The sequence below is a fragment of the Sturnus vulgaris genome, chromosome 1 (assembly GCF_052056855.1).
Source record: "Sturnus vulgaris isolate bStuVul1 chromosome 1, bStuVul1.hap1, whole genome shotgun sequence".
NCBI classification, from domain to species: domain Eukaryota; kingdom Metazoa; phylum Chordata; class Aves; order Passeriformes; family Sturnidae; genus Sturnus; species Sturnus vulgaris.
Window position 1 is genome coordinate 68,808,572 of NC_142243.1, and position 19,885 is coordinate 68,828,456.

General features: G+C 42.3%; 1 protein-coding gene across 22 annotated transcripts in view; it reads right to left on the minus strand.

The window, feature by feature from the left end:
- ATXN1 (ataxin 1) overlaps nucleotides 1–19,885 on the minus strand; it is a 369,363-nt gene that overhangs the window by 96,926 nt on the left and 252,552 nt on the right. Inside the window, exon 5 of one of the 22 annotated variants that reach the window (XM_014878309.2) lies at nucleotides 14,208–14,313. The exons of the other annotated variants lie outside the window; for them this stretch is intronic. The gene's annotated coding sequence lies outside the window, so the exon portion shown is untranslated. The remainder of the gene's footprint in view (nucleotides 1–14,207; nucleotides 14,314–19,885) is intronic. 22 annotated transcript variants of the gene reach the window in all.

Sequence of the window (19,885 nt, forward strand, 5' to 3'; positions counted from 1 at the left end):
AGCTGTACTTACAAAAAAATATAAAATAGCTCAAACTCACACTCTCCGTTTACATGATGCCCAATAACAATATAAACACAAATCTAACTAGAACCTCAGAGACATCACTTTTAGCCAAGTAACAGCAATCACAACCATACTCACTCCTTATTTGTACGTCACTAATACCCAGTTTTTCCAAAAAGACTTGAGGTTAGACTGTGCTTAGCCTTGTGCTTCTCTTAGCGGGCTTAGTTTCTAAGTTCCATGTGATTTTCCCCCAGAAAGAGAGTGCAGCATAAGGTATTAAAATAGCAAGTCAAGAGGTGGGCTGTGTGTGCAACACACAATGCCACCAGGTAAAAACTAAGAGGAGCCCGTTCAGGTTGTTTTGTCCAAGCAGCAACAGTGCAGACCCATAAGAAGATAAATACCTCACAAATACCTCCTATCAGATGTCAATTATGTACTTCTTAATAAAAATCCATCACATTACTCACATCAGCACCCCCTATTTGCCACTTTTTCATGGCTATCAAAGCAGGAATACTGGTGGGGGGGAAATTTCAACACAGATCTACATTCCTTCTAGGATGCCAACTCTCTTCATTCACGTACAAAGGTTTAAGGTAGAAACAACACTACCGCCTGCGTGTTTGTTACACAATCATTTCTACAGGTCTTCTGAGCATATGAGATTGACAAAAGAATGCAAATGGACCATAATAATTCAGGCTGAGAGCCAGTAATTTTGAACAGATATAAGCAATAAAAATAACCACTCTGGATGCTTCTGTCATACGACATAAATATTTCTCTTTTTCTTTTATGGAAGCTATTATGTAAAAAATGCAGCTCAGCCCTGACTGGAGACAATAAGCCTCCTGCATATTTGAAGAACTGCAGGTCCCTATTAACTTGCTACAGATAAGAGCAAGCTCCTTTAAGAGCAAGGGCCTTCATAACATGTGCAGACACCTCTCATACAATGGCCACAGCTCTCCTGCAAAGACGGTGTTGAAGGGAGAATCCAAATGATGTGAGTTGTGAACAGTAGCGGCACCAGAAGCAATGGCTGAGATTCTGTTTAATTGCAGTATTTTAAGTAGCCAGAGACAAAACCTCCTGAAGAAGACTGTCAATGCTACAACCCAGAAAACCAGAGAAGAGGCTTGATCTCTGGTGGCAGCAGTAACTCCAGGAGATGCCCATGGTACCAACTCCCTGGTGCCAGTAAGATCTGAGTTTGGACCACGGCCTTTGCCTCACTGGGTTCAGCCACAGGTGCCCAGAGCTGTTCATCTGCTACTTACAGAAAGTTTTCAGGGAGCAGCTTCCCCATCTCCTCTACCCGTGCAGCTTGCAGGGTTGAGGAGGACCCGACTTACACCAGCTGCCAGGCTGGGGGGACACACACGAGCGCAGGCACAAACAATGCCACCACGTGAGCTTCGCTTCCTTAGGAAGCCAGCCCAGAACGCACCCTTAACCTTCTCCCTGCTTCCAGTGCCGCCACGTCTTCTGCGCTGCTGGTGCAACGTGATGCAGAGCTGGAAAACAAAGGCACTATTGACTAACTTTTTTTGTAGGATTAAGATGACTATGCTAGCTTACAACAAAGATTTCAACAATTTCGACACCGAGCGCTAAGTAACAGGAACATGGCTTGGCAGTAATTCCAGAGATTACCTGTTGAAACATTAATGACAAACATCTTTTGATGTGGGCTGCTTCATGTGGTGCAAAAGACAGCACTGTAATTATGCATTTCCTTTCTATGAATCTAGTATTTAAAAGTAAAGCATTACTGGGGGGGGTGGGTGCGCACATGTAAGTTTGTGCACGTGTGTGAGACAGGAAATACTCCACAGCTGAGCCTGCAATTTACCAGGGTGGCTGCACGTAGTAAATCAGCAACAGGGGAGTTCAGCCGTTTCATTCATCCTGCACCAAGCAGAGGGCTAAAACAATTGCCACGCTTAAGACAAATGTCAGCGTGAGTCATACCAGCCGGAGTGCAAACATGTTTGCTGTTGGGTGAGTCAGAATATCACATCCTGAATTCACAAATCTTCCTATAAATAATAATTTCTGGAACTGTTGCATTTCTTTAATACAATGCAATTTTTAAGTATGATGCCAAGTCCGTAAAGGCTTTCCTGACTACAGAGAAACGTTTTTTCTCCTATTCCCTTTTGCTTCTTTTCTTTTGCGTGTATCTACCTACAGAAGCAGGCTGTCTACAGTACCTGAAGTGGTAATTGCATTGATTCACACTTGGGAAAATGCAAGCATGGCTAAAAATAAGCCCAAATGACAAACAGCCCCCGTCCCCCTAAAAAAAAAAAAAAAAAAACAACCAAAAAACTAAATGCAAGCAGTAGGACCTTTCACTTTTACTGGATATGCTTTCTACATCTTTTCTGATGCCGTAATTCTGACAAGCTTTAGCATGTTCAGCATTCAGAGAAAAGGAACGTCATGCTGGCATGAGACACAGAGCGGCTGAGAAAAGGGTGAGAAATGCTGGAGAAGTGGTGAGAGAGGCCAGGGCAGCATGGTGCATGTGAGCAAGGAGGGACTGTGCCTGCACTGTGCTCCACGGTGTGTGCACCCACAGCTAAAGCACCGTCCCTGCTCCAGGGAGTGCCCAGCCTCAACACAGCGTGCAGACATCATTCCTCTCCACAAATACGAACATACCTGGTAACAAAATTAATGCACTGTAATAACTGGCAATGATTATCCTTGACTGCCTCTAATTCAGGAAAGAATCTGAATCAGAACTTATGCAAGTGCCTTTTGAAATAGGGCTGAACTCCAGGATATGACCAAATTTATGCAGGAGAGTCCTGATAAAGATATGTGTCGTGTCTGTGAACAAGGGGGGAAAAAGTGTTTTGGGTAAGGTTGTTGGTGGGGTGTTTCTAACTTGATTTTCAGTTGGGAATTTATTCTCATCTTACATTAAAGGGAATTCATACACATACAAATCTCCTTACATCAAATCAAGACAGTCTTGCTTTCTTCTAATTGTTTTGGGGAATAACCACTCAGAAGTTCATTTCTGTTATCTTTCTCAAGCAAAATAAAAAAGCCTTTTAGAAAAATTTTATTGCTAAAACAATGAAATCCTCCTGGGAATGACTTAGTTATGGAAATCAAGTGACAGTTTCTTTTATCTAGCCAAGCAGCAAGTCTGCATTTATAAAAGGCATTCTGTGCACGAAGTACAGTGAGTAGGAGGACATGAAAATGCTATTTTTAAACCAGATTTCAGCATTCCTCCCATACAGATTTCCTGGAATAATAACAGCAACAACAATAATGATAATTACTAATGCCAAAAAAGGAGTATCATCTTAAAGGTGAGTAGCATGTGAGAAAGCAAATTGTAGTTAAAGACTTGTAAAATTTAGGGACAAATGTAAGGTTCTTTCAAATAAACTGGCATTTAGCCATGAATTTCACAGGATTTGAGATTTGCCCCCTAGATTTCATACTGCGATTTTTTTTCAAAAAAGGCAATAAATTAACATTATGTGCAGCATATGCTGCATGTCTACCATTTGTTTTCTTGCAGCAATTGTTATTTTCAGAAACACCACTAAATGAGAAGTTAACTGTGGAGCTGATGCTATCACTGTGTTTGGGTAAGTGACCGTGGCGGCTTTCAGAGCTGGGGAGAAAAGGCAAAAAAAAAACCCTGAAAAAATCTAGAACCAAGCAGTGTTTTCAAATGCAACAAGAATAAGGGTATGATGCAGATTTTGACCCAAAGCTTAAAAGAAGACGCTGTAAGATCCTTTTTTGCTTTGCTGACCTCTGGACCTGTCTTTCAGGACACTCACGGAGCAAAGATGTTGAATTAACAGAGAAAGCGTGAGTTAAATCCGTCCTCTCTGCCAGGAATACCTGTCTCCACCACGCCTGGAGTACAACCTTCTGAGGGCAGAAGTCAGTCCCGATTACCAGAAGATTGTTACTCAATTGTGCTATCGTCTACCGGTGGTAATTAGAACAAGTGTCTGCATTTCACACCTGATAAAAATGAACGAAAAGTGAGCACGTAGTAACAAAAAGCCTGGGACATGCCGAGATGCAAAGTGAAACCCACAGGAGCGCTGGCACTTGAGAATAATCCCACCACTGGGGCAGCTCCCATTGCCACAAGATCAGAGCAAGGCCAGCAATCACACACGCTGTCCGTCCCTCTCTTACACCCGGCAGCTCTAACACAGACACGCTGCAGTCTGCCACTGCCTCATGTTTCAAACCTGGGAGCACCCCCAACACACGTGCCTGCACACAGCCCCTGCTCATCCCCTGGATCATGCTGGTGCCATGAAGTACCAACCTTGTCCAAGTGATTTTCATCCATGCTTTTGATCCAGTGCAAACCCCTCAACAGCAGTAGCACGAAACACGGAGGAAACAGCAGCCTTGGCATGCTACATCTGCCACCTAACTAATCAGGTATAGTCTGTTTCTGGAAGATATTATTTAAGGACCATTCGGTGCATGTTTGGAGGCACTTCCATGCTCTCACTCTCCGACAAATTTTCATGTCATTAACCTTGATTTGCCTTTTAAATGGTAAAATGTAAGTCTGTCAAACCACAGAGCTCCAATTTGATATTGTGATCAACCCCATCTGCTTAATGGGAAATGTACAGTGGTAACAGAAGAAAAAAAATAGGTATGACTGGAGTAAGTTCGTGCCGTTTTACTTTTTTGTCCATTGCTTGCTGCGAAATATGCTTGCTGCTGGTCACTTGTCTCACTCACTTGCCAGCAAGTGCTCAGCTGGGCACATCACCAATATTTAACCCTCAATAAAATTAAGTCACAAGAATGCTTTGCACTCATTTAGGGTTTTACATACCACAAACACTGGGAAAGAATTAACTGCACACTCTCTAACATCCCTGCAAGGTAAATTGAGTATTGTTATTCATACTTTATGCAAAAGATAATTTCACTGGAGATGGGATAATTGACCTCCCCAAAGCTATGCAACACAGGTGTTCCTGTTTCCTGGCCCTCTCTCTATGCCAACAGACCAGTTTCAGCCTTTTCTGAAATTCAGAGTGAGCTCTGCCTTCATTTCAGCCTCTTTCTGCTGCTGAGGGAAAGCAGAGAGCAGGTTCCTGTACCCAGTGGTACCAGTGGTAAATGGGTGCTGTGGGAGTGGTTCCCAGCTGCATTGACTGTGGCAGGACCAGAATCAACAAGACTGCAGCACTGCTGTTTCTACCTCCCTGTGGTAAGCAAGGATTAGCTGCGGCAAATTATTTTATCTATATTTGGTCTATAATAATTTACTAATAATTTGTTAAAAGGAAAATTAGAACACTTTTCCACAAAAGACTACCAAGTTTTAGCTTCTCTGGATGTCTTCTAGAACTGCAAGGAGGACAGTAGAGGACTCAGTGTGTGCCTCTACTGCCACACACTGCTCCTCATACTCCCTCTCTCTTCCCCTCAATAGTTAAAAAGGGTAGGACTAAAAAAATCAAGGTTTCATTCCAGACAAAGGATGGCAGGGCAGGAGCAGTGCCCACTGCCTGCTCCTGTGGGCTGCAGTCACCCCTGCTCACTGCCCTGTCACATGGCAGAAAAACACCACACTGGGCTTGCCTTCAGGCAGCACTGGTGTATTGGACGGATCTGAATTGTTTAACCACCTCTTTGAGGTGAAAACCTTCGTATATCACAGGCTGGACAACAGATTAATGTAGTCAGAGATCCTGTTACAACACCAGCTGTTCCTCCTGCACCACAACCAACAGCCACAGTGCAGGTGAGACCCAACCACACTTACTGCATTAGAAATTAAAGGGGTTTTACCTGTAAAAGACCTGTACACTTAGTGCAGTGACACAATTAAACCAGAAACATTAACTACTAGCCCTGTGGATGCAATTATCCTAGTTCAAAAGAGGACTTTTACTGGCAAAGCTCATTCCTGTTCACAGACCAGGTAAGTCCTACCTTTGATCAAAGCAGTTAAGACTGGAAAAGCACTTGAACACACTGATCAGCTCCTGAGCTAGGACAAGGCTTAAGCAGAGGGGTTTATCTCTCACAACCTCTCACTTTTAACCAGGTTTGGTTGGGTCAGGGCCAACTTGGTGTAACCAGATCCTCAGCCCGAGCCCTGAGACTGTAGCTCAAGCCAAAGCCTCTTTAGCTATCACACCTAAGAGCACTGCCACCCCAGCAGATCAGCAGATGAGCTCCATCGTTTAAGTGGATTAACTGTGCTGAACGACTCTGCTACATCCAGCTCCCCTGTTCAGTGCTCGAGCTTCAGTCAGCAGTGATCTCTTATAGAGCTGCTCCAGGAGGTTTTGCTGCAGAGGACAGAGCTGAGCTAAGGAGAAGCTTATGCTATCCCCAGGCTATAGGAGAAAGACAAGCTTGGAGGTTGGGCTCTGTGGGCACCTCAAGGAGCTCAGTGAGCCAGCAGTGTTCTTGGAAGATCACCCCCTCCCAACACTCTCTGGCACCACAGTTTTGGGTTGGCTTCCCACTACGTTGTGTGACTAGGATGAAAAATACAAGCCTAACACACTGCACACCACCTTGCCAGGACTTCTTATGAAAAATCCTCAGCACACAGCAGAGCAGTGCATAAACTACCACAATAATAGCATGCCCTCCTTATACCACCTGTCTTAGTCTGGGAGGAACAGCCTCTGCCATGTCTTAGCAGCTACAAACCTCCATTCCTGTAAACCTCACAATTTCCCAGGTACACCATACCCTTCTCTCAGCCACTCCTCCCAAAGGCAGCAGGCAGAAGTCTGCTAACATAGCATAACCAGTGTGAAGTTGTAACAGTGTGGGGGAATGTGGCAATTCATGGAAAATATCTTCGACCAAAAGGCAATTAGAAGCGAGTCTAAATGCAGCGGCAGAAGGGAGTGGTTTCCTAACAAAACAAGCCTTGTTTAAAAAAAAAAAAAATAGAGCCACCCGAAAACTTGCTTTCCTCAAAAAAGCAGCATTCTCAGGACATTGAAAACATGTGGAAAAAAATGCCTCTGTGAAACTTTCTGTAAAAATTATTCTTTACAGACACATTTGGCACCCCTTTCTGCTCCGTCTCCTAATGCTATTGAGTATAACTATGTTAAGTCAATAAGCAAAGCCACTCAAAGGGGTTTTTTTGCGGTTTTCTAGGCCAAGAGAGAAAGCAGTGCAATAGGAAAGTTTTCAGAAGTGGGAGTTGTGCCTGCCTTGCTTCTAATTGTAGTGAAACTGTCAACCTCTGCGTTGTGTTTCAAGATTTTACACTTCAAAATCATTCCTTCTGTGCTTTGAATTGCTATACTTTTAAGCTAACTACTTCTAAAAGTGCTGTTTAAGAAATGACATCTTCAACCACATTTAACGTTGAGAATAAATCTAAATTTGCAAAGTCTCATTGGGTCCCTGCAAAAGTGTAGAATTTTATTGTACTTGACAGCCAATCTCTTGGAAAGCATCTGTGCAGAAATTTAGTTTAAATTACTTCATATCAAGACATTTAAGAGAAAATGGGGGGTTGCTATAAGTTAAAAATAATTATGCTCTTTTTACCTTAAGATTAAAAAAATCACCAACATTTAAGCAGCAAACAGCATCAAAACCAATTAGTAACCTTAGAACCTACCTCTGTGCAGGCATGTGTTAATTGTATTTCAGAACGATCTCCAAACCTTGTAAACCACCAAAAGTGGAAGCAGATTCAGGAACTTTGGTGAGAATTACAGGCACTAAGTGCCTGTGGATGTTCTCTGCCTCTGCTCACCAAACTCTGGGAATCACCCCATCAATGCCAGATTGGTAAAACTGTAGATAAGCCAATGTGCTAGATTTCTCTTCAGTGCCCAAACGCAATCCTGTAAGGAGACAGATACCTGCCAAACTGCAGGGAGCTGGGAGAGCCTTGTGCTTTCCAAGGGCTGCTGCACACATTTGAATATCAGGGTAATTAGGAGGCCATGCTCCTTTCATGCTGTCATGAAACACAAAATATTTACGTTGCTTCAGCTTTAATGATTTTTAAATATGGAAGATCATTTCAGTAGAGTAAAAGCAGAATAAGTCATGCTCAGATATATTTACAGTCTTGCTTAGTGTGGTAAAACTAATTCAGGGTAAAGGTTTACTACTAAATTCTTGGGGAGACAGAGAATAGGCAAGTAAGCAGCTCAGAATGTGCAGGCTCAGAGTCAGCTCAGTCAGGAGGAGCTATTTTCTACCTAGTGTGACAGTGCCCAGCACAAGGAGGCCCCAAGAATTACTCCAGTTCCCAAGTAATACTTTCACCAAGCAGAAAATTATACTGTACCTTGTGGGGCTGAACAACTTTGAAGTATTATCTCAAGGTCTGCAAAAGCTCTTCCAGATGCCAGGTTTCAATTTAAGCCCATCAAATTTTCATATCCTTCTCCCAGACTGCTGTCTCCTGGGTTTAAAGGAGGACAGCACACTACTTAACCCTGAGAAAAAAGCTCCTACCATTGCTCAGGAATGACTCCCCTCCATAGCATTTGGAAATCACACTCACCACCTTGCAAGGGAGTCCCACCCCACTCTTTGCTCACCGCATGATGGATGCTTGGCTGGGCCAAGCTGAGGTGCTACAAGCAAGTTCCTGCACTAGCACTGGTTATTTCTACACTTGGGAAGGAGGGGTATGTGGCCTTCTCTCTGCACTCTGATCATCATTTCTCCATGCACGGATATGATTCCTCCTCACCTCTTCCCAAACTAAACCTTAACCAGAGAGGAGCAATGATGGCAAAGAGCCTTCTACTCCTAACTCTAGCACCAGCTCAGGCAAGAAGTGAGGAAATACAGACATATCACAAGGGAAACAGCTGAGCTATTGCAAACAACAGCAACCTTTTTGACTTAACCAGAAAGTGCCCAACCCAATACTACTTTCCAGGTGGAAAGACTGCCCTCCACTTACCATGCAGACTCCAGCAGAACTGGATCACCTTCTCAAATATCCCTTGCCTACTATAGCAGTCCAGCAAACATTGCCATCTAATCATCTAATCATTCCCATAGTACACTAATCCCTTCCTGGCTTGGCACAAGGTGAGTACAAAGCTTTTGCTAATCTTGCCTTTATAGCAATTTCTCCCTCCCCATCACATCATGTGAATCATCCTTGTTTCCAAGCATCAAAGAGTTAATGGAAGAAAGAACCACCCTACCATGTGCTTCACTCAAGGGTAAGTGGACTGGCCAGCTACCAAAGCAGATTGCTAAAGACTGCACCGAGCTCCTGATTTTTTTTCTCTCAACTGCAATAACGTAAGGATTGAATGTGGACGTAAACGTAAACCTAGACCACATCTGCTGATAAAGCAAAGTCTTTGTACTTGCACAACTGCCATTAACTGTACACAAAATACTTAAATTTCATGAATTCTCTTACATTCAAAAGCTGACCTGCAGTCTGCCCAAGGCAGCCAATGTGAATTGCAGGCTCAGCAGAACTGCACGTTAAAGACAGAAGGGAAACAGATTATAATACAAAATCAGACTGCTAGGAAAGTGAATCATTTGTACAACTGTTAAACACTCAGAGTATTTTGGGCACACTTTACCACACCAGATTAAAACACAGCTCGGGTGGTTCTCTTCTGAAAGGCAGGGTTACAAGTAACAGGTTTATGTTATCTGCCCCTTTCATCAAAGGCACAAACAAACCGCTGCCTTCAGGACTCTGTCATATTCCACTATTAAACTTTTCTTTTTAATTAATTGAATGTACTCTGCTATTTGAAGATTTCTACCTTCCCATAATTGCATTAATAGCTTGGAGCAGTGTACGTGCATATGCAAAACATTTCTTCCCAAATATCTCTCAGGGAATTTCAGCTGTGCATCTTTGCCGTAAGTGTTCACACTTCTTCTCATAAGATAGTTTCAATACAGTATTCGAATTCTAACTTATTTTTTTGTAAGATACTTCCACCTTGCATTCATACCAGTCAGACAAGGATTGTGGAGTTCCCTTGGTTAACTATTACCAAGCTATTTGAAGGTTTCTCCATTGCCAACCAGGTATAAGCAGCTAGGACCTACCTAACAGAACTCCATCTCTAGACAGTTTCACTTTGAATTACATAAATTACCTTGGGCCAGCTTATTTCCATGTTGGTTCATGCTCTGCTCTGCTGTGACCTCTAAGCAGAACAACTCAGATACTCATCTGTCCCAAAGCCATTTGCCCTGTGTTTTAGATTCCTTCCTATATCAAGTCTACCATAACTGACCTATAGGCATGAAATCCACTCTGGGATGTGATTGGTGACCCTTTCCATGGTTTGTATTAACATGATTATTTACATGATCATTAATAACAAGAGGAAAATATTTTAATTTGCTAGCAAATTTGATTTCCACATCCATGATCAACAGAATCATGTCTGCAAATAGATGTTTACTCTAACATGCTGGGCTTGGAGACACAAAACATGATGTATTTCTTAGCTGTCCCAATGGCATCTATTGCTAATACTGCAATCTCAAATTATGCAGAAATCTGTGGTAACTCAATCTGTTTTCAGTTATCCAGTACTTTTCTAGTTCATTAATAGTTTAATTTTAAAATAATGGGGGGGGGATTTACAATAAAAATTCATACCCAGATTTCAAAGACCTAAGACTGTTGGAAGGTGCACAGTAGATCATGCTCAGAGTACTCAACGCAAAAATATCAATCAAGAATTTTTGGTGCTTCCTCTCAAGGTTGCTTAAATTTGTGATTCATGTGGGAAGCCATTGCTAACAACAACAACCACCACCAGTCTCTGCAACAAAAACGTAGAAACTACAGTTGGATCTTTGGGTTGAGAAATACAGTGACTTTGCACAGGAATTGCACACACCCCATCTACTGGCTTTTCAGAAGACTGAGAATTTTAACAGCAGCAAGGCAAGTTTACCTTGCATTGGAATTATTTACCAAGTAATGCCTGTGAGGTTAGTGCTTGATGAAGGTACAGGAGACCATCACCTATCCCAGGAGAGACACAAAGCAATCCAGAACTGACAAAACTGTTCACAGCCTACAATGGTAGAAATACAGGTCACGGGCCAAAAAAAAGTAACTCGAATCATCACAGCACCTTGTACATTGTGAGAGAAACCTAATAAAGAATCAGAGAAAATGTTCCAGCTGACAAAGGTGTTGGTTATGCTGAGTGCTTGCTGTGAGGCCTGCATTGCTGCCCTTAAGAGCAGGGGCACGGGAAACATCCAGCAGAACAGATAAAGGCAGCAAACATGCACCCAGAGCAGAGATTTTGGTTAGCGCAGCTGTTGTGCCCCCTCTGCAGCACCTGGGGAGCACAGACATTTTAATTTTTAATTCAAGAAAGTTGCATGCCACATGATTAGAAGAATTCACAACAAACTTCAGTCACTGAGTCAGAAATGGAACTCAAGTTATGCTCTGTCAATCAGGATGTTTGATCGTGGCAAATCAAAGAATCTGCTCAGCTCTGCTGAAAGCTTCCCAAAGCCAGTGCAATCTCCCACTCTTCTAGTAGTCTGCAATGCCTTCGTAGCAGATGGTAAAAGTACTGAGAGTAAATCCAGCACTAACAGCAGCTGGGAACATTGATAGTTTTGCCATTGGAATGTCAAATTGTGAAACTTCTTTTCACAACGAATTAGTAAAGTTAATATATCCACACTGCCACACCAATGTTACCAGCCAGAGTCTGTCTATTCATTTCTAACTCCATAGCTGCAGGCAAGGGCTCACAGAAGTGGCCAACAGCCACCACAATGTCAATCTATGTTCTTAGGAGACTAAATAAATTTACATCTGTCAATACACTCTTTATATGAAACTTTGATCAACAGGTAGGCTGCTACTGACAGTTGCACGAAATATATGGTGGTCTATGATATAGATTAGGAGGATTTTCAATGTCTCTTCACTTTTCACCCTGGATTTCAAAGGAGTTTCTTTAGGAAGCATGTAGTACTAATACACCAATGCCTTGTCACACAGATGCATCATGGACACGATTCCTAGTAAAAGCCAAAATCACAGAAGTTTTATTTGCATATAGGGTCAGACATGTTTTGGAAACAGACTTTTCAGTTATCTATGAAGTTTGGAAGAACTCAGTGTTACAGAAAGAAAATTACATTTTTCCTTCACCTTCTACTTCCTCCTCACAGAACAAAGCCTGCTCTTGCATCCAGTGTGACTTCAGCAGAGTGGACTGGATCAGAGCGACATAATGCATTAAATGTCCAGTTTTTAAACAGCAGATCAAGTTTTGTTTTAAAACGCTGTCTTTACTCAGAGCATTTGAAACCAACTGTTTGGTAAGAGGCTACTGTAGCTGCTCACCCCTTCTTTCCATTTTCTCTGTTAAAGTTGTAAAGGTACAGTACTGTTTTAAGATGTACACCAGCCAAGGAGAGTACAGTGATGTGAAACTGGTATTTGTGTTTTGTCAGTACCAGCAAAGGTGTGTCTGCACAAAGCTGTGATAACTGTCAGCAGCTCAAAGCAATCTAGATCTTTGCTTGTGTGCCAGGCAATCTTAAAGAGCTGCAGAACTCTCTCTTCTAAGCATTAAGATCTCAGTAACTTCAACTATATAAACGCCCCAAATTAAAACAGCATATTCATTAATTTCTAGGAATACACCACAGTTTGTATGATACATTATTCCAGTGCTCAGTTTCTTCTGGACCTGAAGGCATCCTAGAGGTCTTAAAACTCAGCCTTTCTTCAGCTCCAACTGGAGCCAGACCAAGCATTCAGCACTGGCACCAGACCCACTGCAGCGCCAGACCAGTTCAAAAACTAAGCCAAGAGCTGGGGAGGTGTTTTTAGGAACCCTTGCAGAAGGCACCTCTGCCAACAAGGTTCAACGAGGTTTCTGCTGGTGACTTGAGAAGACATATTGAATGTCAACTGGCATATTTATCTTCTTTAAACACTGAGCTTCCTTTCTAATATCTAATAGGACAGATTACTGGTTTAATACTAATGGAAACTGATCAAAAGACCCTAGATTATTTGGTTGGCTTACTTAAAACCTTTTCCCACTTCGGTTTCCATGCAAAATATATTAAAACAGTATTCCTATGAATGGAGAGCCTCTCAGCTAATAATTTAAGGAGATAAGGAAAACTACCTTTAAAACTGGGCTGTGGATAAAAATGCCAAAAACCTCCCATACCAACTGATGGACCCACTCCACAAATTTTCACAAGGACTACTTTGCAAAATAAAACCTAGAGAAGCATACTATATAAGGCCATTTGAAAATTCTATTCCTTATCTCCAAAATGCAGTTTCTTAGTTGCCATCATGGCTCATTTGTTTAGGGATAAAAGTAGCTGGCAAACGAGCGTTAAAAGAAGGAACAAGTAAACACTGGCATTCCAAGTGCTGTCTATAACTTAAGATAAAACAGCAGTGGTCAGTGACAACTGACCAGGTCTCTTCCCATACCCATGTGAAGGGATGCAGGCTGGGAATAACCTGGACCGAGGCTATCAATCCATTTAAATGCAGAAACGCTTTCATGATTTCAAGACAGAACAAATATTTTTTGTCTGCACACTTTATAGAAGACATGAACAGTAACTTCAGAACAGAACATAGATGCCTGTTAACAAAGCCAACAACAATTACTGCTATGTCTAAGAATCAACAAAAAAAACACCAGTGTATTCCAAATGCATTCGCTCACAAAGCAAACTCACTCCACGCAAGCCCAAGCACAGAAACGTGATAGTATCTCACGATTTATGTTCTCTCAGCAGGTTGTACCGGGTCCTCCAGATTCCATGCTTGCCTTTGAAAGCAATTAAGTTTCTAGCACTTCTGGGATCGACAAAAGCTCTCACTATGAAAACCTGCATGCTGCACTCGAGCTGAGTCTGCAGCTTGGCAGACTGAAACAAAAGCACCACACGAGGTGTGAACTTCCCCCACTTAACTCATCTGGGAGCATTAGTATGTGAACAGCCATCTCTAAATTTTGAAGCTATTTCAAAATCATGTCTTTGTCCAGTGCCCAAAGAGCCAGCTGCCGCTGTGATTTGGAGAACGTTTGCAAAGCCCCGCTCAGCCTGGCAAGAAAAATCCCTTTTCTCATCAGCCTGCACACAGGAAACTCTACAAGTTCAGCTAATGTGAACTATTCTAATTGCTCACAAGACGGAGTACCCTTACTTACGTAAGAGCATGTCCAGACACCTCGATGAAACCTGGGTCCTGCTGTGCTATGCACTGTACAAACACCTGCTCCATGGAGTTTACAACTTGCACAGAGTCAACTGTACCTAAGGGAAGATAAGGGCAAGAAGCATATGTAGAGAAGTAATCAACAGGCATTTCACACAACTAGTGTGTGAACTCTGCTTGTGAATTATTATAGTACAGGAATGCTGCCTGATCAAAAAATAGATCTATGACATGTCCCTGGCTGAATAAAACAAACAGAACAGCAGCAAAGTCAAACTATTAAACATCCTGGCCCCAGCAACAAAAGCCTCAATGCTGTTCAAAAAACAGACTGCCTGGACAAGGTACAACATCTTTTACCTCTTCGAGACAGAAAAGAGCCAAATCCATTTCCCATCGCTGTTCTAATTCTACCCACACTGCAGAAGAGTGACCTTGTGAAGCCAGAGCGCTGTGACAAACCCGGCAGTCGGGCACAGGGAAGGGCGTGTGCCCGTGGGCAGCCTCAGGACACGAGGGGGGGCAGCTCCTTCCAGGCAGGGTGTGACCGTGACCCACCTCTTGTTTACAGCCAGGCACCCTGGCCTGAGACCTCAGCAGGGGCACTTACTCGGGGATTGCTCTTACACATGGAGTTCGCATGTCATTTACTCTGTGGCAAACAAACTTGCCAAGACCAATATATTTTCACATCGACTTATATTTTTGCACCTTAGACTCTGCATGTTTGATTTTCAGGGTTAATCCTCATAAGTCCAAATGAAATCAGCTGGAGTGATGCATACTCAGCAATCAGTATTCTGTAACTTTATTTTTTACTTATCAATGTACCAGTTTCCTCTGTTATACAGTACGACACCCAATTCTGTGCAAGTCAATTAATTTCAGATAGTGTCATTCTCAAAATCATTTAAGCCTAATTATGAGAGTTACCCTGGGTCTGTTTCCTTCTGACAATATCTGTGGTTTCATAACTTTAGCTTTTTGTACCTCTCGCTCACCTATTACAAAGCAAGGACTTAAAAATTCAGAGAAATTATTAATCAGGGAGATCGGCAAAAAAGGACCAACTGTGATTTTCTATCAGATTTAGAAGAACATTTCCCCATCTCATCTCCTTCACTTAAAGTTGCAATCATCTTTAAGAACCAAAGGTAAGCACTTTTGGAGACAGAAATGTGCTTAAAGACACATAATGGCAAGAGTGTAAGATGCTTCAGTGTCCTCTAAGCCCTCTTTAAAGTGCTTAACATCTTAGGACAAAAAGTATGAGCAACTGTGAGCTTGGTCACAAATAGTTCATTACACATACAAACATATACAGACATGTCAGAAATGTTAAGCCAGCAGCTAAAAGGCAAGGAAATACCAGAAATGTGGCCAATTGTGTAACATTTAATCTTTATTCTTAATTTTGTGATCACACGGGGTTTTTTTCCACAGGAAATGGTGCCATTCATGGTATAGTAAAGCTATTACTATAGCTTTCAGTATTACTGAATAAGTCATCCTCAGTTTGCTTCATTCTCAGTATTAAAAATGGCCCTAAACGCTATGCTTTAAAGACAGAACAACTATTTCCTTCTAGGTTATTTTCTGGCTGTCACCATATTACCTAACTGCCTGATTTACTAAAATTAGCACATGTTCACAACACCCCAGGAGGGTTTTTTCCCCCATCACAGAGACAGAACTGAGACTCAGAAAGACTGAGACTGTGGACAAAGGTCCCTTCCAAACCCAGCTATGTTGCTTGATGAGATTTTCCTCCCACACATGTGCTCAGCACCAGCTGCCCCTCTTCCTGTGCTGACTGTCTCCCTTCAGAAGTGCTAGCAGTCTGGTGTAAAAGCGTTTTGTAATCCATTATGGTGAAAATAAACTGGAGCAGCTACAAACTACTCTTTAGGCTCTTTTATGCTAACCCAGTTTTGCCTCCAACCAGCTGGGGAGCACTCACCAAAGAGGGTCCTTTCCAAGGGGAGGTGCAGTGAGCACGTGGGAAGCTTGTGCTGACAGAGGCAGACCCGAAAGAGGGCACCTACACTGGTCAAAATCATTATCAGGACTTTTAAATGAAACTTTTATTTAAAAACAGACATCTTCTATTGGAGGAACAGAGAAGAGTGCAAGCTATCACTGAAGGATCTCACGTGAACCAAAGCTGTAGCATTAAGACAGCCAGTTTGCAATCACAGATTCATGCTGACAACACAGGGACAGCAAGATTAAGGTGTGGGAGCAGGTGGAAAGAGATGCATTCACACGAGGTGCTGCTGCCAGCAACACACTTGTTGAATCCTCTCGATGGAGATTGCTTTTCCACCACTGAGCTGCTCGAACAAACTGTATGAACGCTCCTCATCCACTTCAAGTGTGAAGTCAGACACTTTGAACAGACTTAGCCGTGGTTTAAGCTAAACTGTGCACTTTCACACCAGCGTTTTTGCACTGATACAGAGGGGCAGGATTGCATGAGTCAGTCTGCTGTCTCAGTAGGGCTATGAGGCTGCATCAAGCACTTGGGCTACAACAACCAACCATAGGTGAAATGATCCTGTATCTTCACACCAGACAGGACAAGCAGCATCCAAATTCAGCCTCACAAACTCCATACCAATGTACAGAAGAGAGATTTCCCTTTTATGTGCCTTAAGTTCTGCTGCTTCCCTCCTCAGACTCTACACCAGCTTCCTCTTAGTTCCTCAGCTTAATCCCAATGACATCACACAATCCACCCCTGACAGTCATGCCAGCTCCAAAATGCTGTCCCCACACTTGGTGCTTTTGGCCTTAGCTGCCCCCTGGTTCAAACAGTGCCATGTTCCTCACAACTTCTCCTGAGCACATCCTCCACAGCTTGTGTTCTCTCTCCATCCTTTCCTTCTGCTGTACCCTGTCTGGGCAAACAACACCTTTGCTGAAAACATGGGAGGACAATCTCCATTCTTTTGCCTCGTATATGCCTAGGACCACAGCACTCCTCAGGAGACTGATATAGAAATATCAAAGCAAGTTCTTCAGCTCTAAAATACAGCATGCTCAATGCTACTGAATGAGCTCCTGCTGTGTGGGTATAAAATGAGAGATATCAGAGTTTATATATTGACTGATTATGGACAAGTTTTGCTGCAAATGAAAAGGCAAATCCCTAATACTAGGGCACTCTACAGCCAAATTTCAAATATTCACCCCCAAATGTGAAGGTGCTACACAGGTACTCAAATGAAACAGCTGACCTATTTTTAAAAAAGGTACATAAAATGCAGGGGTTTGTATCTTGTTCTCAAGAGAACCTGAATCATTCATGCTGAAACGTAAAAAGAAAGAAAAATCAACGCTAAACTACCACTACTACATTTTTTTTTTTTTTTGAAAAAGGTCACTTTAAAAGGTTATCCTGGAAAAATCCTGAATGTTATGCAATGCTGATTGAAGGCAATTCAATCTGCTTTTCTTACATTACTTGTGATTTCCTACAGCTATTACTGAGAAAGTCCCTCAAACAAATCCATCATGTAAAAATCCAATGAAAGATTATAGGCTACAGTGATGTCTGGACATATCTCAACATGAGAACTGCAGACTAGAATAAAGATGCCTATTAGTGAGGCAATAGATAGGTAACACAGAAGGCAAGACAACACCATGTGCAGTGAATTTTTGATTCAGATAAAGAAGAGACAGGAAATCTAAGTGTCACAGTAACAGCCTATTTACAAAAATTAACAGGAAATGTTGATTGGTTTCTATAGACACAAACATTGATATTGACACTTGAATCAAACAACTGTTCTTATGTCTGAAAGCAAGGTCAATCTATGATCACTGTAGTTCAGCAGACAAAGAAAGATGACAAGAAAAACTTGTTGATACATTCACCATCTAAGAGCCAGGTGACTTGGCTACAAGAAAGCAAATAAAACTTCTTTAAACCAAACATTTAGTTCTTTCATGTAGCTTTTCAGCAGATGACTCTAATGTGAAAGTTTGTGGTTTTTGCTCCAGCAGCTGGGTAGACTGGATTCTGATCCACTCTGCAAATGACTCAAGCGTTTTTCATTTTCTAGGGTGCCAGCTACACTCCTGAACCCTCTGCAAAGGGAACCACCATGGCTGCTGAGCCTCACAAGAAAAGAGCAACTGGGTATGAAACGTTTTTTCCTCAAAGATGACTACCACCCAGTTTTATGGGCATGACAGAGAGGACTTGGAAAGTCACTGTCTCCTTGAGTAACTCTTTTGAAATAGAGGCAAAAGGTCTAACTTTCTAATTTTATTGAAAGAGAGGCAGGCACGAAGATTCTGCCATGGAACATTCCAGATCTGGGCTTTGCAGAGCATCCTTTTAACACTGATGCTAAACCTCTCAGATTTTAAGGAAGATGTACAAGCAGAGAAGGAAAAACCCCTGCAAAATAGGTCCCGCTTAGATGGGATCCCTCCCTTGGTTGGATGGGACCTTCCTATAAGGACAAACTTGGCTTGCAGTTCTTGCTGCTTCCTACTTATACTCCTCCCCAAAATGAGAGGCTAAGCATGGGTTTGCAGGGCTAATTTAAAAAACAGAAACCTTAAAGAGCAGCAGGCAGGCAGCCTCCAAATGGAGGGGTGGAGCAAAGATACAGATGGGCTGATCTCTCAGGCACCCCACTGGAAACCAGGGAGCTGGGAACAGGTTTTCAAAGGGTCTTAAAACACTGCTGAGACTTTCTGAAAACCTCATAAGATAAAAGTCAGGAATCTAACCCCGTCACACTGTATGACACAAACTCTGTCCTGTTCAGGTGTCTTCAAACATCACAAAACCCACGTATTTCTAGCAGTAAATATAGGAACACCTTTTACTTCCCATAATAAACTACATCTACACTGGGAGAGTCTGGAGCATTACTGCCATATCTTCATAACCATGATGAGAGCTGTAGCACAAAGAAAGCCTGTATGGTTTTTTAATCCCATATAGACAGAGCTCTAAGTTGCTAACTTCTCTATTAAGTTGGACTTCCAGGTTCTCATGTATCTGACTCAAAAAAACAAGCTCTGCAAACATTGTCTTGTCTTCTGCATTCATCTATTACATAGGTCTATTATGTGGACCAAGTTGAACTTTTTTTTTCCTCTGAACAGGTAAATATCTATGGGGAAAAACCAAAATGCATGTATCAGTATGAGGTTTTCATGGCAATCCTAAAGAGTCAGGCAAGACCAAAGAAGCAGCAACAAAAATTGAAACCTTCCTCCAAGTGGAGATGAAATGAAACAAAGCCAAAAAGTGCTCTACTATCCTCATGGTGAGTGCTCTGGCTGGAGAGCTCCTTTCCTCCATCTGGTGAACGTATCTTGACTAGAGAAAGAGTAACACAGTACAAGAGAATGTAGCTGCAGCCTGGTGTGAGTGCCAGGCTGAGCAAAGAGTTCAGCCAAATTCTCTCACTTTCAAGCAGTACTGCTGCAAGAAGAAGCACACCACGTCCAAATATATACTTATTTTCTGAAAATGTGTAACTGCTCGGATCACAAGACAAGACAAAGATGTGTACAGCCTGATATTTATTGCATGGGGCATACAGGAGTTAATTTTGATTCACATGAACTTTGGATACCCGATGTAATAACATCCACATGCCTTAGTGTTAGGAACTGAAGTCAGAGGCTGAGGCAGGTAAG